Below are 25,172 nucleotides of genomic sequence, written 5' to 3' on the forward strand. Positions count from 1 at the left end.
AGGTCATAAGATGGGAACAAGATGCCCCAAGCAATGAAGATTTAGATTGATTTGGAATTTGAGTTCAATGATGTAATCATCCTGCCCCCTCAGGAGCGAAATCAAAGATGACAAACTAGAAATATGATGTAAAGCAATATGTTGAGAAATACATAAGAAATCCAAGATTCAATAGAATATAGAAGAGATCAGAATGATCAAAAGAAAAGTTAGAGTCAATTTGAAGTGATTTTGAGGTCTAGAAGACCAAGTTTGACCAAAACTTGACCATATTTTACCACAGTTGACTTTTTCCAAAATGAATTTTGAAAATTTAAAAAAATTTGAGTTGAAAAGATTCCCAAAATTGCGAAGTATCAGAAAAATCTGGACTGCACAAGAATTCAATCACGTCGGTCTTGAAAATTTTTAAACACATTTTTGGGTTGCTTAGGTGTGTTAGATTTCAAATTTGATCTCAAAAATGGATCTAGAACAGTCAAATTAGCCAGGGGTGGATTTTGTGCAAATTGAAGCACTTTGCAAAATTAGGTCAAACCCTATATTAGAGCCAAAGGGGTCATTTTCAATTTATTTGCACCTTTTGTCTTTAATGAATAGGAGCTTCGAGAGGAAGATGGTAGTGAATGTGAGATATCATTGTTTCAAGTGCTCTCGATGACATAGCCAACCGACGGACTATGGACTATTGATGAGTGATTGATAATCGTCCTTCATACTTTCATTGTCATGCATTTTGAGGTCATTTATTACATTTGTAGCATGTTTTTAGGAAGTCTGAATCAGTCTTCGTGCGAGACTGTCCTTTCTCACGTGAAGGCTATCTCTTCTCGCACGAAGATTTTTTAACTTGGTGCATCTTCATGCACATCAATGGGGGTTCTCACCTAGGAGATACCCACTTCTCGCATGAAGAATGTGAGGATTTCGCATGGGTGACTATCACCTTTTGTGTGAGACTATATCTCTTCATGCGAATACTTATTTTTTTGTGCGGGGTTTTTGATCACTCGCATGGGCTCGCATTTCTTCATGTGAAGAAATACATCTTTAGGTGAAAATCTGTGACAACAGTGTAGTATAAATTTGCATTTTTTTACATTTTTAGTGGAATTTTCACATTCATTTCTTCATTGTTCCAATTTGTTGATCGAGTACTAACTATTTTCTTGTCACTGTTGTTGTTCATGTGTGCAGAAGGTATTTAGTGACGTCTTATTCAGATCCCATTATCCACCGTATGGGGCTTTGTTACGGAGTCTAGATGCGATCGACATGGCTCATATTGATAGATTGGGGCTCACTTCATTATGATGGATCCTAGCTTTGCTGGTAAATCATGGTTTACTGATTATCTTGGTGGAGCATTTCTGTTTGGAAATGAACACCTTCCACCTACCTCAGGGAGAGATGACTGTGACTCCTAAGGACATATACATGATTCTACGCATACCATTCCATGGACCAAGGGTATCCTATGACACAATGCCCTAGGTAGGTACAGAGGCCTTGTGTGCTATTTTTCAAAGGGAACTAGCTATTAGATGAGCCATTACCTGGGATGAGCTCATCCACACATATGGGAAGACACAGATTGGCCGCAGTTTTGGTCATATTCATTAGCTACTTCTTGGTTTCGGATAGAGGACAACATGATTTGGAGTGTGGGTGGGGGATTATGCTACAGAGGATGTTGGATTCTCTAGAGAGATTTGGATGGGGCTAGTGCATGCTCGCCCATATGTTTTACAAGATGCATGAGATTATATACCATGAGCAGAAGAGTATGGCCATAGTGTGTATGTGCTATAGGTCTAGGCATGGGAGCACCTACCCATCACATGACCTATTTTTGAGCATGCCTGGGAGCCTACAGAGCCATACATTTGTAGATATAGAGGACAGATTACCGAGGCAGGCTTGGGTAAGATAGAGCATTGGAGGGCTCATCTTGATGACTTGGTTTTGTTCGTGGCTGCTAGTGAAGAGGACCAAACAAATTATAGAGTGGTTTTCCATCACACGAGAGTGGAGGTAGTATGGGAGGCAAAAAGACATCTGCCAAGAGTTTTGTGCCTATGTGCGAGTCGTGAAGGATCTTACATGGGAATGGTTGATGAGGCTAGATGTAGGGTGGTCTATGATTAATGTACACAACCTAGTTGTGACATAGTGGGACTACTATCTAAAGGTAGAAGATGCAAGGGTGATAGTAGCATACTAGGCATATCTTATTGGTCACCCCTTCCCATGGTTCATAGATCCCTTGGGGGGAGCAGCGCCAGCCTCACAGCAGGCAGTAGCACAGTAGTAGCAGGCTCCCTAGTAGTAGGAACCATAGGGCCCACTACCAGAGGTGCAATAGAAAGTTAGACAAGTAAAGATCCTTGCACAAAATATGGGATCAGATCTAGAGGCTACGAGCAATGGTGGATGATAGAGACGATGACAGAGGCCGAGGGTGGAGGAGCAGGCACCCACTGAGTAGGCACTTGAGATGCTTCATGAGAAGATGTAGGAGCAGCCTACCATAGGATCCTAGGAGGTGTTTCAATGATAGAGGGAGTGGATCCTATAGGCTTCCCAATAGATCAGAGAGCTACAGATCATGGTAGCAGTGAGGGATACATAATTGGCTGAGTAGGATTAGGAGATCCTGAGACTGTGGGAGTAGGTATAGGTAGCTGAGTAGAGGGCAGAGATGCTACAGGATGAGGTCAGATTATAGATGGCTTGAGAAGCTTATCACTTCTCAGCGTACTCCATAGTTTTGCCTGATGAGGCTTAATAGGTTTCACAATTTTTCCAGTGTGCCCGAGATTTTGGGGGTGCACATCCTCTTGTGGGACTAGATATGCTGCGTCCTCCCCCTCCTCTAGCTATTGGAGGTGATGGTGCATGTCATAGTTAGCTATTGATTTCTTTGATCCCCAATTTTGATTGTGGCTATGTATCCATTGGTGTGCCAACACCATTTTGTATCATTTTTGACCCATAACACTCAAGTAGCACTCATTTTTTTGTACTGACGCACATTTTTGATATACATATATATGAGATTTTGAGTTGAGTATCCCTGTGTACATGTCATTGTCAGTGTTTGTGGTTTACTTTGATGTACTTGAGATGTTTATGATGATTATGAGATGCATATGTTATGTTATGAAGGCAATGTTTAATTTGATATGGTGCGATTATGTAGTGTAGATGATATTAGTATATGGATGCATATGGAAATGAACTAACATCTCATGTAGTGTTGCATATTTTTGATTGATAGTAACAGGTACCCCCTTGAGGAGCACATGCATATGAACCAAAGAACCAAATTCTTGTGCAGCCATGGAGAATCTTGATACATTTGTAGAGATCCATAGTCCCTCATCATGAAGAATGAAATAGAGTTGCAATTGAATCATGTGCTTATGAAAATGAGGTATGCAATGCAAGACTATGTTAAGTGCAACCCTAGGTTTGATTACCAAGCCTTGACCATTTATCATCACTGAGCATAGGACAAAAATCCCATATTTCATACAATTCCCACTGACATTGTAATCATGGGAATATGAATAGGACATATGTTGTAAGTTTGTTGGGATTAAATGTAAGAATTCAAGGCATGAGAAGCCAAAATGACTAGAACATTTATCCCTTTTATTGTAGCAAGTTAACATAAGCATCAAAACATAAATGTTAGGATGATCAGAATGTTGCTTGCATGGCAGACACACCAAACACATGAGCAATCCATCTTATGCTAAGTACTTAGTAAGTATTTTGTTTTCAACCCTTACGTTCGTAACCTAAGACAAAAATATGCTAGGTATACTTGCAGTGACCTATATGTTTGCTTAGCAGGATGAGTATCAGTGTGTACTATAGCATGAAGAGTTCACTCTAACAAATAAGAAGAAGAACCAACATTATTGACATATTCATATAAAAGGAGTCAAGGTACACTCGGCCATACAATATGAGATGGAGGCTCTTATAGTGGACACCCTTCTTATAGGAATTTGTTGACTAATCCAAACTAAACCATTGACAGAAAGCAAAGAAAAAATCATGCCCCCAGTCATGACTTCTCTAGTCAAAATGACATCATTGAGTTTCCCGAGGAGACATGAAAAAGTGAAAATAAAACACACAAATAAAATGCTCAACATATCCAAACAAGTATGTCATTTTGAGTTCATTTTTGTGTCATAGGATTGATTTCAAGTATCAATTTCCATAACATGTTTGAAAGAAATCTCTTCAGTAGGGTGACAACAATAGGTAGGTGTAATCAAAATGACTGGTGACTAAGGTCAAAGAGGAATCTTTGAGGTGAAGAACCTAGGAGGATTGGGTGATAGTAGATAGACACATCTAGAATGACTGGTGACTGAAGCAAGAGAGATCTTCCATAAAGGAATCTGGAGAGCAACAATAGGCAGATGCAGTTGAAACAACTAGTGACTATTGCAAAAGAGATTCTATGAGGAGAATCTTGAAAAGAGTGACACTAGGCAGACGTAGCCAGAATGACTGGTGACATTCGTGAAAGAGATTCTACAAGGAGAATCTCAAAAAGTGAGACAATAAAAGGGAATGCCCTTGAGCTATGACAAGACTCAATCCATGGATGCATGAGTAGAAAGCAAGAAAAATAGCTATACAGATAGCTAGAAGATGCGCTACGAGATGGAGCATTGGGAACAAGAGGCAACTATTTACTAGGTTTTCACCTTCTTGGTAGAAATTCTCTCTCTCTCTCTCTCTCTCTTTTGATTTTTTGGATTTTAAATTATTTTTTTGGTGTAACCAAGGCACCTATTGCTAGGTTTTCACTAGGGTAAATTTTTTTTAAGGACTTTTTCCATTTTTTATGATTTTTTCAGCGTATGTAGATATATACAAAGAACTATTGATATCAGATCAACTATAAAACCATTTCAGGTGGAGAGTGTTGACAAGTTCCTTGAGCACTTCTCCTTTAGTTGTGGAAAGCTAATAGGCACTAGATCAATATACTACAATAATGATGTAAGGACTGAGCTAGTTTGGTTCAAACTTCTCTTTTTGGACTCTCTGTTGTTGATTATTAGGGTTCTCTCTCAGGCCAAGATCACCTAGCTGGAAGTCATGTGGCCTAACTTTCCAATTGTAGCTTCTTGACATTCATTGTTGATAGGCTTGCAAATGATCACCTACCACTTGTCGAAGTTCATCTAGTAACACTAGCTCTTGAAGCCTAGCTATCCTATAATCATCATTAGTTATAAGGCCCTTCATAGAGATTCTCAAGGTAGGAATCTCGACCTCTATTGGGAGCACAACATCTGCTCCATAAACCAAAGTAAAAGGCATCATTCCTATTGGAGTCTTGATGCTTTTCCTATATGCCCACAAGGCTGGATTAATTTGGAGGTGCCAGTCTCTCCCAAATTTATTGACTATATGATGAAGGATTTTGAGGATCACCTTATTGGATGCCTTAGCTTGGCCTTCACTATAGGGGTAATAGATGGAAGACCAATGTTGTGTGATTTTGAATTTCTTGTATAGTTCCTTGAGGTCTTCATTCTTGAATTGTCCTTGATTGTTACTAATGATTAAGGATGGTACACCATATCTACAGATGATTTAGTTTGTGATAAAAAGAGCTACAATTTTTCCATTGGCGACTGCGAGAGGTACTACCTCTACCTACTTTGTGAAGTAATCTGTAGCTGTAATAATGAACTTATGTCCATTAGAAGAGGTTGGGTGAATCTGACCCACCAAGTTGAAGGCCCATTTTTGAAATGGCCATGTTGTAGTAGAGGGAATTAGCTCTCTGGCTGGAGCATGGATCAGATTCCCATGAAGCTGACACTGCTTGCAGGACCTAGCATACTTGATACCTTCTTTCTCCATTTTAGGCCAATAGTAACCAGCTCTAAGGAGTTTTCGAGCTAGTGTCAGGCCATTTGAGTGAGATTTGCAAATGCCCTCATGAACATCAATTAGTGCATGTTTGGGCTCTTTGGGTTCTAAACACCTAAGGAGTGTTCCATTGATACCTCTCCTATATAGATCGTCAATTATAATGACATAATGTGAAGCATTATGGATTAGATAATATTTCTCATTCCAAGTCAGACCTTTCATAATGGTTTGATTATGGAGATAGGAATATATGTGATGGTAGTGGGATGATTCTTGTCTTACAATAGAACATATCATCCTAGAATTAGGGGTGTCATAGACTGGGTAGTGTAACGCTTCCACCAAGAACTCATGTCAGAGATTATTTTTAGGCATCGATAGCAGGGAGGCCAAAGTAGCCATGGCATCAGCTACATTATTATCTACTCATGGAACTTGTTGGAAGGTAGTGTGCACAAAATAATTCTTCAATTCATCAACCATGTTCTTGTACAAAATTAGTTTCTCATCCTTTGTTTGGTACACATCATTAACCTGATTGATGACAAACTGAGAGTCACCAAAGATGTCTAACTAATCCAATCTCCATTTGACTACAATTTTCATGCCATTGATTAAAGCCTCGTATTCAACAATGTTGTTTGTACAAGGAAACAAAATCTTGTATGCTTTGGGAAATGAATATCTCTATGGTGTTATGAAAAGTAATCTAGCACCAGATCCCTATTATGTGAAGGACCCATCGAAGAACATGACCCATGTTTGATGTGTGAGTGTCAGGATTGACTCATCAGGGAAATCAATGTTCATCGGTAATAGACTCTGCATAGGTGCAACAACCAGTTGATCTGCAATTACTTGTCCCTTGATAGCTTTGTGCTCAACATATTGGATGTCAAACTCACTGAGTATCATAACCCACTTAGCCAATCTTCTTGTGAGAACCACCTTACTAAGCAGGTATTTTAATGGATCTATTTTAGTGACGAGTCACATAGTGTGGGAAAGCATGTAGTGCCTCAACTTTTGGGAAGAAAAGACAACTACCAAGCAAGCTTTCTCAATGATGTTGTAGTTCCTCTCATAAGAGATCAGTGTGCAACTCAAGTAGTAAATTTCTCTCTCTTTGTTGTCATTGTCCTCTTGAGCCAATAGGATTCCTAGAGATGTTTTAGTTGCTGAAACATGGATAGGAGGCATCAGAATTGGTAGATTGACAAGATATTGTTTAATCTGTGTTAAGCTTTGCTCACAATCTTGGCTCCAATTGAATTTCACACCCTTATGTAAAGTCTTTGTGAAGGGTTGTGATCTATCTGCCAATTGTGAGATAAACCTGCAAATAGATTGGAGCTTTCCTTGTAGACCTCTCATCTAACTAATGTTCTGAGGTGGTGGCATGTCCATTATTTCTTGTACTTTCTCTGGATGCACCTCAATTCCTTTTATAGAGACGATGTATCCCAAAAAATTTCTTAATGTGACACCAAATGCACATTTCTTAAGATAGAGCCACAAGATAAATTTTTCCATGCCATCTAGGATGGGTCCCAAATCTTGCAGATGAGTATTGCGTTTAGTACTTTTGACCAAGGTATCATCCATGTAGTCCTCCATGGTCTTATGCATCATGTCATGGAAAATTGTGTTTACTACTCTCTGATAAGTTGCACAAGCGTTTTTCAAACCAAATGGCATTATATTCCAGCAAAAATTTCCCCATGCACATGTGAAAGTAGTTTTGTCCTGATCTTCTAGCTGAATTTTTATCTGATTGTAACTAGAAAACCCATCCATAAGTGAGTACATCTCATAGTTGTCCATCATGTCCACTATCATATCAATATTTGGAAGCAAAAAATTTTCCTTAGGACATGCCAAGTTGAGATCATGGAAGTCAGTACAAACCCTGATAGATTTATTGTGCTTGGAGATTGAGACAATATTGGATATCCATTCAACATAATCAATTGCGTAGATGAAACCAGCTTTTAGAAGCTTCTCCAATTCTGCTTTCGTGAGCAACACAACATGAGGATACATTTTTTGAAGTTTCTATTTAACTGGTTTGATGCCTGGTGCTATGGACAAGTGATGCATGATAAGATCAAGATCTAGTCCTAGCATGTCAGAGTATGTCCAAGAAAAATTTATCTTCTTTTCTCTGAAAAAGGAAATGAACTCTTCCTTTTTTTTAGGTGACAATGACTATGCCATATGTATCATATGAGGATGTTCTTCTATACCTAGGTTAATTGACTATGTTGGCTCTATCAATACTGATGATCTCTCCTAAAAGTGACTTGGAAGTGTATCAAATATCTCATCCTCAGGTGCCTTAGAGAGGTTTTCAACTTTGGATACATCTTTTGTTTTTACTTTTTTGGGTTTCGAAACTGCCAGAATGTGGTTCTCACCATTAGACCTTTTGCATTTTTTATTTTTAATTATATGACTAAGATATTTGATGTCAGATTTAGTCATGTTGATGCTCTATTCATTGGTGGAAGACATTAAAAGTTTGACAAAATTTAGGTAGCAAACAAGAGCATAGTCATTCTAGAACATGGGGACTTCACTAGATGCATTGGGGTTCTAGTCTATAAGCTCAGGATGTGTGAGTGAAAGAGTAGTGGTTGGTTCAATTACATTCATGGTATAGTCATTAAGTGCTTGGATCAACAATTCAAGACCTATAATGACTTCATCCATAGATGTGTTCGAATGCCTTTGAGAACTAATGTCAGCAATTGATGACTCTAGGACACTAGTTGGATCAAACCCATCTGACTTAACCCTAGACATTTCACCCACTTTGATTTGGTTTTCATAGACATGAACTTGGTCAATGTCTTTACAAGCAGTTGCTTCTGAAAGAGAGTCAAACTCATATTCCTTAGAATCAATGCTACATGGCAAGAGACTATAGAACCCCCCAATAGTGATAGGGACATACTCACCTTCATCATCTAGTTTCTTACATAGATACTCAATACATAATGACTAACTAGACTCTCCCTTTTCTAAATGATCTTTGGGTTGTTCAATATTGTCCTTAGAAGAATCACTAGTATCATCCATGGTGCTAACATGTGGCACAAAGTCATCTAGCTCAGCAAAGAATTGAAAGGAAACTTGGCAACAAAGAATATAACCGTCTCCACATAACCCATAATAGATTTGAAATAAAAACAGAATTAAAATCCACATGCAAGAGAATAGACAACATACCCTCAAAATTGTGACACAAGATATACCCTGGGAAACCCTCATTGAGGGAAAAAACCCAGCCTCCAAAAGCATCCATCATCATGTATTATTCAGCAAAAAATACCATTGCCATACAACCATGGAAGCCTTCATGGCCATAGCCACAACCAAGCAAACTATGTGAACAAGCATGAATCCACACATCACATGCCATGCTTTAAACCTTCACAAATGCTCCCTTGGCTAACCTGTCAAGCCTTGTCCCGCTCAACTCTTGCCTTTTGTCTTCTCCTTGTCACTCTTTCTACAACAACTACCCTTGTGGCTGCTTATATAGTAGCAAGTCCCACAAAACCACTAAGTGGTATTACATAAACCATGTGCTAAAACCATGTGCTACCTAACCCACTGACCCCACATTTAATATTGGGCATTTAATTCTTTTCCCCAATATTAAATAATTACATAAAATATTATCACAATGTTACAATACAACTCATCAAGAATATTCCATGGAAATCTTTACATGTTGCACGTCCATCTAGGTACAACATTACATAATAAAATAAAATAATAAAATATAAGAATATTATGCAATGTGTGCAACACCCATTATCTCAACAATCTCCCACTTGTATACATTGCATAGGGTCAATCTGTAGCCACATAAATGAACAAGGGAACAATCCCTCCCAGCACATCCACCATCATGGATCAAAATACACCAAGTGCTCCATCCTAGTACCCACAACAAAATCAAAGTATCCAGCATCTCAAACATGAATGATCTCACCTCCTATTATGCCACTCCCACTGGACATACATAGAAGCCATCCAAAGAGAAAACCACCCAACTTGTCACATTAGAAGATCATAAAATCCTGTACCAACTAAAATTCCAAGCACAAAAAACTTGATCCAAAGGTAATCACATGTATCTGTAGTTGTCAAAGTATCCATAGCTGAAATAGCACCCACAGCAAAGTGCCAAACCCATCCAACTATCCATACCTCTAAGGTATAACAAGTGAATCTCATATCATCGACATATCCAATCTACAACCTGCAATCACAAGCCTCAAGAGCAATACCTGCCACATATATACCAAGAAGCTCCCACTGCAAAAGATAATCTCAAATCTATAACCAATCCACTCAACACATCTCAAAGAAGTGAATCCATGTAGTATCAAGGACATCCACAATACATCAACTGATAACCTACAAGAACAACTCTCATAACAAGTCTCCAATGCTCTCCCAAGTTCACTACAACCAACAGAGGAAAGAGATAAAGGAATAACCATGTCATCTCTCACATGACATACATGAGCACAAACCAGTGTTCACAATATCTAACCAATCTCAAATCCAATGTAAGCAAAACTGAACATCCAGGAAGATAACCAAGACCAGAGAAACCATGCAAATCATAACCTGTATCATGTCCTTCTATACACACCTCTAGATGTAAACTGTGAAAGTATGATCTCCTCCATAAAAACCCAACAAGAAGCCTCAACAACACCCAAATCATACCATATAACTAATCATGGATGTAAGCCTCTCACAAGAAGATCAAACTCAATAAACCATTCCTAAACCAAGGAATAACCATTCCTAATCCAAGGAAAATGCCCAATATAAAACCATCTCCCAAACTCAACCATCATAACAACATATGCACATGGAGATAACCAATGCTAAACCATCTCTCAAATGAACCCTCCAAAACTAACTCATGTACCATAGCTCAAGATCCATATCCATGAAAGATAAGCATAAATATAATGCAACTGAGAGAAACAATGGGCTATACCTCTCAAGTAGCAAACAACCAAGTAGACCAAGAGTGGGGAATGAGAATGCTCATCAAGATACCCAAGTCTCCAACCAAGACTCATCTAAGAAAAATCTCCTCTCAAGTCCATATCAGGTGACTGCCCCTCGGACTTTCTGCTGAAACCATCAACCATTCCAATAGATACTTCTCTAATCTAAGAGAAATCAGCGTCACCACCGTCTCTAAGTATCCATGAGCATCTGTAACCAATCAATCCATGCCAACTCCAAATGCAACATAACAATATCATGAAGTATCCAGCTTATGATCAGTGTACTCAATACCAAGAAACTAAACCAAGATCAATGTCAAAGTTCCAACCATGGCCTCAGGAACATAAACATGACAACATGATCTTACCATCTCAACTAAAGAGATAACATGCTCCATATGAACATACCATAAAATGTCACAACTCTAAATGTGTATCAAGAGTATACCATGACATAATAATGAAACCATCCTCATACCAAGGATAACATGCCAAATAGAAGCATAGACCACACCTTTACCAAGAACCCTGTGATTCCTCGAGATGCAACCATCTCCACACACCATGAAGAAAACCATCTCCACATACCATGAAGAACCATCTCCACACACCATGAAGATAACCAAGAACTCCATGAGTCCTCAAGATCTAACCATCTTCACACACCATAAAGATAACAAGTGCACCATGCAAATGTCAAAGATGCTTCTGCAGCAACAGGATCTAAGACAAATCTCCAACATCTGCAAACACTCAATAAATATATCAATGCCAAAAACTCCCACTCAACTGTGGTACCAAGTCACCTATGGCATCATAAAATCCATCTCCTATATGAAGATCCAAATCAAACCAGGAACTAATCCTGCACTGTCATGCCATCACTGTCACAAGCTCCCACTAAACCATGTATCCAAGCTATCCATGACATCATGATGAAAAAATCCATCCTCTAACCATGAGAATCAACCAAGGCATCAAACCATCAAAGAACTCAAAGTGCACATCATGAGCTCCTTAAAAGAAACTAAATAACCATGATTCTCAAACTAAGAAGATATACCACCATAACTGAATCTGAAATCCAAGCTAATGAACATCAAGGATGTACTTGTATAACCAATCATGTCATGCCAAAATCCATGACACCATGAACCGAGCATCTGGCTCTCAAAGTATCCAACCTGTCAGCATAAAATAGTCAACCAAAATCCTCCACCATGACTGTCCCTGGTAACAACATCTCATCCCTTCTACATGAAGATAAAATCATAAAATCATGTGACTTCGGGCATAGACAACCCAAATCCAAGCCACCAATCTGAATATGCATCAATAATGAAGATCAATGGGCAAAGATAACCCATAACCAAGCTATAAATGCAACCTATAAGTATAGACCACTTATAACACTGCACAACTTGTAGAACCAACAAGTCATCATGCATATCCAAACCAAACACTAATAACCATATCATCATGAGACCAATCTGAAATATGAACTGAGTATACAATGATATCAAATCTTAAATCTCCAATGCCATAAACTCACAATGTTACCATAGTCAAAATATATTAATAAACTATTCAGATCAATATATCATTAAATAAATCATGCCAAACTTGCACCAAATCTGAACCAATTTTTAGAGCTCTCCAAGAGCTTTCCGTTGACTACTTGAAGTCCAAAATCTGACTCCGTATGCCCAAGTTATGCCCTAATCCGTGCTCAAAATAAATAACATCTGACTTTAGGGCTCTAAAAACCTAACAAAATTTTAAAATCATAGAACCAAACCTACACCATCTTGTAGTGCTCTGAATTAGCTTTCCAACGCTTGTAAGAACTCTGAAATATGATATTCTAAGAGAAAGCTATGGCCGTTTTACTAAGACAATCTTTTTACCATTTTTAGTACGATTTTTCATTTTAAAATTTTTTCAATGACGAAAATTCTAACGGGATTAAATTTGATGGCCATCATGGGCTGAAACCAAAAAACTCTTTCATTTCCTCTTAACATGGCCAAACTAGGACATATTATATATCAAAATTTATGGAAATGTTGACTTGGATCTAATGGTGAGGTCTTTTTTTTTTACCCAGGAGGTCATTTATGCAAGCTACCCCCCAAAACCCTCATTTAAATGAAACATTCGAAAAATATTTTTGTCCAAAAATTTCACATGCCCAAATATTTTAACATCCCATCATAACAGCAAATCCAAAACCCTTAGATCTGTAATAAATCATTCATATATCTTGCCCTTTCTTTTATCCTCTCATGCATTCCCATGGATTCAATCTAGGGTTACAATAATAAAACCATAGCTCTGATACCACTTGTAAGGAAACTTGGCAACAAAGAATATGATGCAGGAGCATCCAGAGGTATAAGGGCAATCCTGTGTCACCCAAAAAAATGTACTTAGACTTAGTTTCTATTTTATGTCTTTACATTTTTGGATACCCATTTGGCTCAAATAAAGGTTCCAACTCTCATAGTTCAACTATCAGTGCATTTGAAAATCTTGAAAAAATAGGAGCATGCAATTTGACCATCATTTTGGTGACCTAGAAGGTGCGACTTGGCCAGATGAATGTAATTGAGATTTAGAGCATTCCAGAAAAAGAATCAGGTCAAAAGGCCCCACGGTTTGAAAGTTATTGCAGTTTTTCAAGTTTTGGAGACCTCCTAAGAATGCTTCGAAGTCAGGTTTGGGGCATTAAATGACCTTGAAAAGGGTCAAAAAATAGGGGACGAGTGAAGCTTGTCAATAGGGCTATAGAGCGCTTCGAGAGCTTTCCGAAAATGTAAACGATTCGTCAATCAGAGCTACGGTTCAAAAGTTATGCCTCCCAGAAGTTCAGCTACCGTTTCTGGATTCTTCTAGATTTGCACCGACTTCTAACACAGCTTCTGGAACCTTCCATTTTTTTGGTGGATGCCTACTAGCACTTTCTAGAATGTACTCCTAGTCCTTAACCCTTCGGGGTCTATTTAAGGAGATTTCTGGCATTGTAAAAGGCAGTTCGGATTGGAGCTTGAGAGGAGGTGCTAAAAGGAGAAATATTCTCCAGAGTTATGCTATTGTAAGCCCGTAGGGCATGTTTTGAAGTTTATTTTCTCTGCACTGTTTGTACTAGCATATTTTCTCAGTTAATATAATTCCCCCTTTCTATTGTGTCTATTCTGTTGTTGGGTTGTGTCCCCATCAGAATATAACCGTTTCCACATAACCCATAATAGATTTGAAATAAACACTGAATTAAAATCCACATGCAAGAGAATATACAACATACCCACAAAATTGTGACACAAGATATACCCTGGGAAACCCTCATTGAGGGAAAAAACCCAGCCTCCAAAAGCATCCATCATCATGTATTATTCAGCAAAAAATACCATTTCCATACAACCATGGAAGCCTTCATGGCCATAGCCACAACCGAGAAAACTATGTGAACAAGCATGAATCCACACATCCCATGCCATGCTTTCAACCTTCACAAATGCTCCCTTGGCTAACCTGTCAAGCCTTGTCCTGCTCAACTCTTGCCTTTTGTCTTCTCCTTGTCACTCTTTCTACAACAACTACCCTTGTGGCTGCTTATATAGTAGCAAGTCCCACAAAACCACTAAGTGGTATTACATAAACCATGTGCTAAAACCATGTGCTACCTAACCCACTGACCCCACATTTAATATTGGGCATTTAATTCTTTTCCCCAATATTAAATAATTACATGAAATATTATCACAATGTTACAATACAACTCATCAAGAATATTCTATGGGAATCTTTACATGTTGCACGTCCATCTAGGTACAACATTACATAATAAAATAAAATAATAAAATATAAGAATATTATGCAATGTGTGCAACACCCATTATCTCAACAAGAATTTAACAAGATCATAAGGAATAGGATAAGGATAGGGACCCTCATTGTCAGATTATTCCTCTTGAGTGTCTGACTCATCTTGCGACTCATTTCCAGATGAACTCTCAAGTTTTGGTATGAATTAATTAGGTCCCAAATGGAAATGAATCTTCTTAAATCCTAGGCTAGTTATATCACTGTTGCTTCGAGTTGTTTCCTTGATAGGATCAATTAGGCCATTGTTATTGTACCCAATAGGGCTAGTTCCCTTATAACCAAAATGCTTCATGAGCCTAAGACCAGGCCCATATTTCTCAAGAGTGATTTCTCGAGCTTTCTTTATTAAGTCTAATGGAGTCTCTTCTCTGTAAAGCCATGCAACAATGGCTCTATTTTAACTTTCATCCTCTAGGGGAATTGTAGCCTTAACAAAAGTGCCATTATACTTGGTCTGAGGTGTCAGCATGAATGAATTCTTTGCCTCTGAAGGTCTCCCACAATGATGAGGAGACTCTGGAAGAGATGTTAATGACAACACTGGTTCAATATGATACTCTCCCATGCCAATTTCTTTCAGTTTGAATGATTTCTTGATTTATTTCAGCTTATGGTCATGATAATCAGTAGATTCACGGTTAGTAGGAACAAAAGTTTTAGTAGCTTTGAGCATATTGTAGGTATAGCTAGTAGTGGCAAGAATAGTAAATTTGGAGCCATGAAATGAGAATTTGATGCATTGGTGATATGTGCATGGCACAACATGCATCTCATGTATCCATGGTCATCCTAATAGAATGTTGTAAGTGAAGGAAATGTTGAGCATCTGATAGGTGACATCCCTTTCTATAGGATTGACACGAATGGGTAAGGCCACAAGACCTAGAGAATTTCATTCCACTTCATCACATGCTTTGATGGTGATCTTGCATCGAGAGTCTATAGAGTCCTCAGAATAATTCAATTGTCTAAGCAAAGTAGTAGAGACAATGTTTAGGCTGGCACTATTATCGATGAGTACCTAATGAACATGTATCTAATGTATCATAACCTCTATGTGTAGAGGTTGGTTGTGTGGGTGACTCAGTGAATTATCATCCTCCTTAGAGAAGGTCATAAGATAAGGTGAGTTCAAGTGACCTACCATGGATTGAAATTTCCCAAGATAAAGATCTTGAGGGACATTTGCCTCAATGAGGGCTTTGTCTAGAATTTTCCTGTGAGCAGGCAAGATTTTAAGTAGCTCAAAGATGGATATCTGAGCATTAGTTCATTTTAGTTGATTGAGAACACTATAACTAGTTGCTGTTGAGTTCGTTGTGAGTTTTTCACTTTTGTTTGATGGACCAGCAAGGTCTTTGTCTTTATGTTGTTCAGGATTGGGAGTAGAAGGCGCAAGGCCTTTGAGCACCAACTTGGTGTGAGAGTGAGTAATAGTATTAGCATAGTGTTGCAAAGGTGTGTTATCCATTGTGTTGGAAGTAGTGCCCCTCAATACAAATGGTATCTTGGGTTTGTCATTATCTTGTTTGCCCTTAATGATAATGATGTCATAGTATTTAGAATCCACAAGCTCAACCATGTTAATCAAATTGTCATCATTGGAATATGCATAGTTGACCTTGTTGTTGGGTTTTGGTTTTGAAGTCTCTCCTTTTTCATAGGCTGAGAAAGGCTCTTTGAACACCTTGTGATCCAAGTTCTTGTTATGTCCGTCTACCACAAATTCACCAGCATCAATCATGTCTTGGACTTTATGGTGCAAGTTTATGCAGTTGCTAGTTTTGTGTCCCTTATTTTGGTGATACTCATAGAATGAGGTTTCATTCCACCATGGTGGATGTGGTTGCGGATCATAGGGATGAGGTTTTTCCATTGGTGAAATAAGCTTGTGTCATAGGAATGTTTTGTAAACCACATCTAGAGGTTCACCCAAGGGTGTATACTCTTTCTTAGGGCATGTGGCCCATGAGTTTCTCAATTTATTCCCAGATGTCTTGTTGTTAGGTGGAGGCTTCTCAAAAACAAATTCCACATTGAGACCATCCATGAGATTAAATGCTACCTTATTAGGTTTGGGAGTGACATTGTCAACAACTCCATGTACAATTTCTCGATTCTTGTTCATATTTGGTTTTATCTCTGTTGGAGGTGGAACCTTGTTTTGTGTCCTTCTGAAGAGTGAGTTCACCTTTATTGACCATAAATTCCTTGACACAAATTTCTTGTGTGATCATGTCTTCAAAGGTACATGAACCTTGAAGTTGGACTCTATACCCAAAATTAGGTAAAAGATTATCAGTGAAAATGTCTAGCTTTTCCATTTCTAGAATCTTGTGTGAATATTTAGTGTATAGTTGTCTCCACCATTGGAGGAATGTGAGAAAAGGTTCTCCCACTTTCTACTTAAGGTTGCATAGATCTCAAATGTTGATAGGGTGTTGAATGTTATTAGAATACTACTAGACAAATAAGTTGGCAATTTCATCAAACATCTTGATACCAAGAGGTAAGTGTGAGAACCACTCCAAAGCCTAACCATATAGGCTCTTGGGAAATAAATGCATGAGGTATGTCTGATCATGTATAAACTCCATAGACAAGGTGCCAAATTCTTGCAAGTGATCTTGGGGATCAGTGGTGCCAAAGTACTTGTCGTACTTAGGTAGCTCTATGCCTTATGGGAAAGGAGGCATGTTTATGCTCTTATCAAATGGAAATGGACAAAGAGCATCTAATGTGTACATTTTTGTAGGTTTCTCTTTCTTATGCATCATCTAAGCCAGTTGGTCTTGCATAATTTTTAGTTTTTTTTGGAGTTTGGAAGTCTCAGTTTCCTCTTCAGGTGTAATAATGGTTTGCACATTGAAATGAGAGGGAAACTTAGCTCCCTCTTGGGAAAGTTTGAGAAAGTACTTTTCTTTCTCTTCATTGAGTAGGATTCCCATGACCTTTTGAAAGTTTTTGTCTCTTTGACATTTTTCTATGTGTTTAGGGACTATTTCCACCTCTTCCTATTCTTCATTGGTGTCAGAGTCTTTCTCTTTCTCTTTGTCATTCCTAGGTGGTTCTTGATGTCTACTGTGACTACCATGTTTAGGTTCATGATAGTCATTGTAGGAACATGTTTAGTTTTAGTATGATGTGTTTTGAAAGGTCGTCTAAAAAGGAAATCTAACATGTTGTTTGGGGATACAGGACCTCTGCTAGTCTTAGGATCCTCTTGATACAAAGGATTCCTAGATTATTGCAAGTTTATTGAGAATGGACACTGGACTTGAGGTGACCTGATAGGTGAGGGAGATCGTGAAGATGCCTCACTAGCCAAATTGGATGTAGATTATGTAACAAAGGGAAGGTGACCTATAATACAATTATGACCCCTAGCATGACCTCACCTAAGTCTAAGAGGATAAAACACGTTGCCGCTCCTTGTTGCAACAATCATTGACAAGGACAAGAAGTAAGAACCTAGACAAGGACCACACTAAAACTTAGTCTTAACTAGACAAGACAAGAATGCTATATACTAAGGCATGAGTAGTCTAATTTGAAGGTTGAAATAGCCAAAGGTTATGGCTATCATAACATGGAGCATGACAAACACTAAAGAATGAAAATCCAAAGAACTAAGGGACTGTTTGGGACTATTCAGGATAGAGAAGGGATAACTCAATGTAGGAAACAGATTGAACACACATCGTAGATTGGTCAAATAAGCTAATTTGATAGTTTTGGAATAAGATCTCATGCAAATATTCTTTGTGAGCCATGCAAGAAAGTTTACCAAGTTGTGTGAGGACTTAGAACATCAATTTAAATTCATGTAAATACTTTCTTTGGCTTGCATGAAGAAGTGACAGGACTAGCAAAGATAGTTGGCAAGATCTCGCACAGGCATATGCAAGTTCTCATGCAAAGACTTGAACTAGCTTGTGTGAAAAGGTGAATTCTCATGCAAGGAAATACAAGACTGTGTGTGAAAATCAAGACCAGATTAACAACAGTGTTGGATTTTGAAGAGATTTCTTAACTATTTGGATAATTTTAGACAGATTGTAGGCTTATTTGAGTGGTAATAGACATAATGTAGGTTGATTTCAAACTTGTAAAAGTGGTGTTGGGTTCAAAAAAAAGGCAAAGTGTTTTCAATAGGACATAGGAAGTAAGTAGTAGTCGAATAAAATCCAACTGAGGGTAAAGCAACTTAGAGAGATGGGGGAGTCTTGGATTTTTAGTTTGTTTTATCAGGTTTGGACATGTTGAAGACTCGATAAAAAACATGCTTTATCCCTAGAAATAGAAAATGGTAGAGAAGGAGAAACCTTTGTCCCATAGCTTATGCACATGCGTGTACCTCACACAGCCATGTCACCACCTAGAGGGCACCTATGTTTTTGGTATATTTAAAGGACTCAATGGTATACACTAAATGAGCACCCTTATGGAAAGGGACAAGCATGTATACCACCTTCAAATGTCCAGTAGCATGCCTATGGTGAGTTCTACATGAGAGATTCTTCCCCCTCCTTGCACAAAGATTATGCCTCCTTAAGGAGGTGAATCAGGTAGCTTCTAACTAAGAGGTTTTTACTTGGCTTCTATTCATATTAATTCTTGATGGCTCCACAAGAGGAGTTGAGACCAGCAAACCACACTAGCATCTGAGAGTGTACACACTTGCTTAGCAAGACTGGGGAAGGCACTAGCCAATGCAACAGACAGAGCTTCCCCTTGATATGTGATTTCAAGAATCAAGGGAAAGAAATTAATCCTGCTTTGGAGTCTTTCACTTTACAAAGCATCTTGATTATAGTGAGTTGGAATCTCTGGCGAAAGGAGTGTTCTCACTTGGGTTGTTCTCGGAGGTTGGATCACTCCGGTAGGCCCTCTAAAGGATTGACTCATACTGATGGTCTAGATTTAAGGGTTCGAGTTTTTGATTTCCCCCAAGGGGAAAGAGCATAATCCTCTACCTTATTTCCTCACCTAAACATGCAAAACAAGTTAATTTACTGACTTGACTTAATTAATCCAGACTTGTCCTTTCTCAAGATTCTGATTCCCTAAAAGGAAACCATTATCTCTTCATAGAGAAGGACCCATACTAGGGAACCGCTAAGCTTCTTGCCTTCTTTTGAATGCCATCTTTCAGAAGCATCTAGGTTTTTGATTTACCCTTGGTCATGACCTCCAAGTGGTGAAGAGCATAATCCCCTATTCTTCTATCTTGCACCCTAGGAAGTTCACAAGCCCTTATTAATCTATGTTTTGAAAGTAAGAAAGAAAACACACTATTTTGTGGGTTTTAAATGTAGTCTTCATCAAATGTATCTTTGGCAATCATCCTGCAAACAAACAATCAATTCATTTTTTGGATGGTTTTTAAAGGAGTCTTCAACAAATGTCCTGTAGACAATAGTTAAGCTACACAAAACCAGAGAAATAGAAACATAAAGATCCAAAGGAAAAAACATAAGCAAAATTGAATTAAAAAAATGTTGAAAAATGATAAAATTGAACTTGCTATTGTAGAATTTTGCACAAAATCTTGCGCAAGGTCGTGCAAAATCTTTCACTGAGTCATGCGAGAAAATGATGTGACATGCAAAGACTTTCATAATGGGGCACTTTTTTGCGCGATACAATTTAAAACTTCATGCAAGAACCTTCAAATCCTCACACGAAAATGGAATATCTCATGTGAAGATTTGAATGATAGTACAAAACAGTACGAATAGAACGCTAAAATAACAAAAAAAATAGATGAGGCCAAAGAAATTGATTTTTTCGGCTCCATGGTAGGTGCCAAAAATGTATGCATGGAATGTGACCTCTATTTAACACACACACTTCAACATGGTCCTTGTATGCAGATTCATCCTAGAATGAACATGAGGTTTTTCACCCAAGAGGAGTCCTACAAGGTGACCTGTTGCCTTCTATCTTGGTGGATTTTGCCTACTTATGCTCTCAGATTTGAGGTATAGGCAATCAGACCACCTAGAATGAAGGGTTTAACAATGATTAATCTATATGCACATGCAAGTAATCCAAATGATTATGCAGTTAATCTAAGAACATATAAAGAGAATTAACTAAATGAATGCATATTAATTCTAAATGATATTAATCTAAGAAAATGAGAGCTTTATGAAAATATTAAACTTAAATGAGTATGCAATTCAGTAGCGATTCGATAACAATTCAATTCAACCCCTGTGATGAGGAATTGTGAGTCCCTTAAATAGAATTCCTGAAATCCATCAATGGGTGAGATCAACTCGGATCAATGTTCAAGATTGAAGCAAAGATTCAGCTAAGATGGAAACTTCCTTATGCAAGCAGAGTTAACTATTTCAGATATGAGTGTGATGAGTAGTTAACTGAACTTGTCATAGGGTGTGAGATTGAGTTAACTAGATTGATTCCAATTCGAGAGATAGTTCACTCAAAGTTTCCATTTAGAACTGAAGAGAGGATTTTGAAGATATTATTTAATTTAATAAAGTGAGACATGATCTCATAAATGCATTTTCTATTTAATTGAATAATCGTATTCAATTAATCAAAATAAGCACAATTATTAAATTAAATAAATTTAATCCCTTAGTACATTAGCCTTAGGTGATAACTTAATTTAATTAAAGTATAAATACTTAATAATTAAATTAAATCTTAATCAATAGGTTTAATGTGACTAATACAAGTCAATACTTTGGGGATTAAATAGAGAGTATGATTAATGTAGATTTTAGTTTTCTACATTTGACAATTAAGTCAAGTAGCGAGTAGCAGAATAAGAATTGCCTAGTGACATAGGACTTAGGATTGATTGAAATAGACCGAAATTGGTGATCATGTCAATAAGCCAATTTTGGGGTATTACACATACATTATACGATTCCTATCTATGCCCACATTTTCAATTACTTCTTTCATTATACAAATATCTAGTTGATGGGTTGTGTTCCATCTTTTCTACTTCTATTCTAGATGGCATTTTTTAAATATTAAAATTTGCAAGGTTTTTCTATTCTAAGTGCATTTGGATCTCTGATGAATGTGTTTGCACTTAGTTTATTCCTACCAACATCATGCTCTTTCAAAACATTGGTCTTTCCTCAAGTTGGTTGTTTAGGGAGAATATCCTTGTAAATCTCCTTTGGAATTAACAAAAACATTATCCCATTGTGTATTATATTTTTTGCACTAATCCATCTTATTTTTATCTACCCACAAAGCAAATTTTAATACTTCAAATATGTTGTTTTTTAAGGAAATTTATAACATGTGGATATATGTGTGACAAAATATAACAAAAAAAGGTTCTAGACCTACAAAGTGACATTATTTTCCCATTTTCTAGTGCATGTCCTTTATGTCTTTGGCTTCTCTCCCTCCCATCCAAAACAAGATTCAACCACTCTGAATTGAGAATGCACATGCATCTGTGTTCCATATGCATGGACAACAGGTGAAGCTGAAACAATACACCATGTCTACATTATTTTAATAGGTCTATAAGTTTTTTTAAATTTATAAACCACCATGAACATTAGAAATTTGGCTTTGATGGCCAAGAGAATGTCTTCAAAAAGGAAGAAAATAAAAAGTCTTGATTTTCTTGCATGTTGAGGACATTACGCTCACCTATAAGAGTCAAAATTATAATGTTCATGATGGTCTATAACTTAAAATACCTAATTTATGACATATAACAAAAAAGAAAACATGTTGCATTTTTTAGCTCCACCTGATTTCCTATGCATATCAATTGAGATTTTATATTGAACTAGGGCCTCCTTGTGCATTGCCTGAAACTAAGAGATTGACATAGTTAACATCTAAAACTATCCCCATTAATTTGGTCCACTCAAGCATAACATTTTAAATTTTCTTTGAAATAATTCTCAAAATAGCATTTTATCAAAACATTGATTAGTGAAATAAAAAAAGAATCTTTGGATTTCGTGATCAAATAAAAGGATATATATTTGGTAATTCTTTAGTATGAACAAGAAATGGAAAAATTTTCTTGGAAAAGCATAACCTTAGTACTTCAAGAAATACCAAAATTGATCAAAACAATTTGATTTGAGAAAGTATTCTCCAATTTAGAATATAATAATCAAATGTGTGGTGCAAAAGTATAAACTAGAAGTCAATAAATATTCATTGAGGTTTGGATAAATATGAAAAAGATATTGGCAACTTATTAATAGGTATGGATGAAAATAATAGACGAGGTCATTGTAGTTGTTATCTAGGCACATAAATAGTAAAGGATATCCAACATATTGATTGCCAATTTCTCTTGAATTTATTCACTAATAGGATCAACTCATAGGTAGAAAATAAAGTGTTTGATGTAGATGAAATGGAGATTAAGTGTTGCTTCAATTACTTTAGATACCTAGGACATACCAACTTTATCAACAATAGTTCATAGAAATAGAAGACAAACAAATCAGTATGAATTTGAGAATGGATATTATTTTCATTCCAAGCTACGAGCCTATGGTGGAGATTCTTAGTCCATACAAGACCAAGTCAAACATAATTCTTCTGATTTGTAGGGATGAATTTTCACTCATATCAACTTCTACAAAATTCTATGTAATAACATAGCATAACATCTATTTCTCTCTTTATACATTCTCTTTATCTTAGGCTTAGAATTTTTCTCCTTGTTTTTGGTTGGCTTTGTAAAGGTTAATTAACCAATACCTTTCTCACAAATATTTTAAGGTTATTAAAACATTGTTTAAAACATACAAAAAAGAGTTTCTTATTATCCTAAAAGTTTTGGTAGTCACAAGGAAGCTTGTCTATATAATCAAGTAAAAGCATTATTTGATGGACTTTTGAGACTTTATGATTTGGAGCAATATTTTGTTTTGAAGTAGTGTAATTTAATTTAATGTACACAAAGAATATTTTGAGAGTATTACCAAGTGTGTAACGTGTTCATATATTCTTGTCTCATATTCATCATATGAGAACATGACTAGCTTTTTTAAATTTCTACTCTAGTTCATAAAGGAAATAGTCATTTCTATTGAATTCACTTCCCATATTCTCTTATTTGGTATTTGCAGAGTGTATATGTGTTGTTTATAAATCATATTTTCTCCATTATGCATGATTATGCATAATCTTGAATTTTCAATGGTGAATCTAATAGGGTATTTTTAATAAAATATTGAGAACTATTTGTACATTTTTTATAAGGGATCTCAAGTAGTAAAAATGCTTTATTTTACTTGAAATTTTCACTCTTAAAATATATACAAGGGAGCTTCCCCTCCTAAATGCAAAGGAATATCACACTATGAAGTGGTTTATCATATAGTTGTATTTAGTTTTTCACACTTACATTGGGCACATTGTCAAGAGTTCCAAAGTGACAAATCTATTTACCAATAGATAATATTTATCACAGAAGAGATGATTGTGATTCATTATAGAAATGTAGCAATAATAACTAATAGTGTAGACATGTGATGAAATTGTAGTGGTAATTGATATGGATTCTATAGCAACAAAAATCATAGACATGTCTACATTAGCATGGAAGAAATGACAATTGTTAGTGACTATGGTGAAGTTCTCTAGCCGCTCGATGATGGGACCATATATTAGTATTTAGTTTTGATAGGTATAGTTTAAGCTTCACTTGGTTTCAAGAATCCTTTAATATTCTCTACTTAGCAAGGCCAACCATGTGAAGGTGGAAGATCATTTAGCCTCATCCCTTATAATCATTCTAAATTCCCCATTAACATCTAAGTAAATAGTTTATTCATTCATTCAAGAACTATAACATTTAATCATTATAATCACATAACATTCATTAACATGATATATAGTTCATTAATATGTATAAACATTCATCAATAATTCACAAACACATCAATCATATAATCAAATAATAATATTCAATAACATGACATAAATTTCATTAATAAACAACATTCATAAAAAATTCATCATCAAACAAAGTTTTTGACAATCATTTCTTCTTTTGTTTTTCTTTGATGTTTGTCCAAGATAAAGGCTAATAGGTATATCTTGACTATATTTGACATTCTTGTTTGGATCTTGTGGTTCTAATCTTATGATATGATGCTTCCTCTTCCTTTTTTGAGCACAAAGATGATGCACCCTTGCAATAACAAATAAATGGGTTTAATTCTAAACATTTTTTAAAATGTTATAAGTACTTCATTAATCTAAAGAACATAATAGGGATTTTTCTTTACTAGATAGTGCCACATCATCTACTATCACATTTTGTTCAGCCCCAACCTCAACATGCTCAAT

Source organism: Cupressus sempervirens, chromosome 5 (assembly GCF_028749045.1).
Source record: "Cupressus sempervirens isolate cs-2001-9-10 chromosome 5, ASM2874904v1, whole genome shotgun sequence".
NCBI lineage: Eukaryota > Viridiplantae > Streptophyta > Pinopsida > Cupressales > Cupressaceae > Cupressus > Cupressus sempervirens.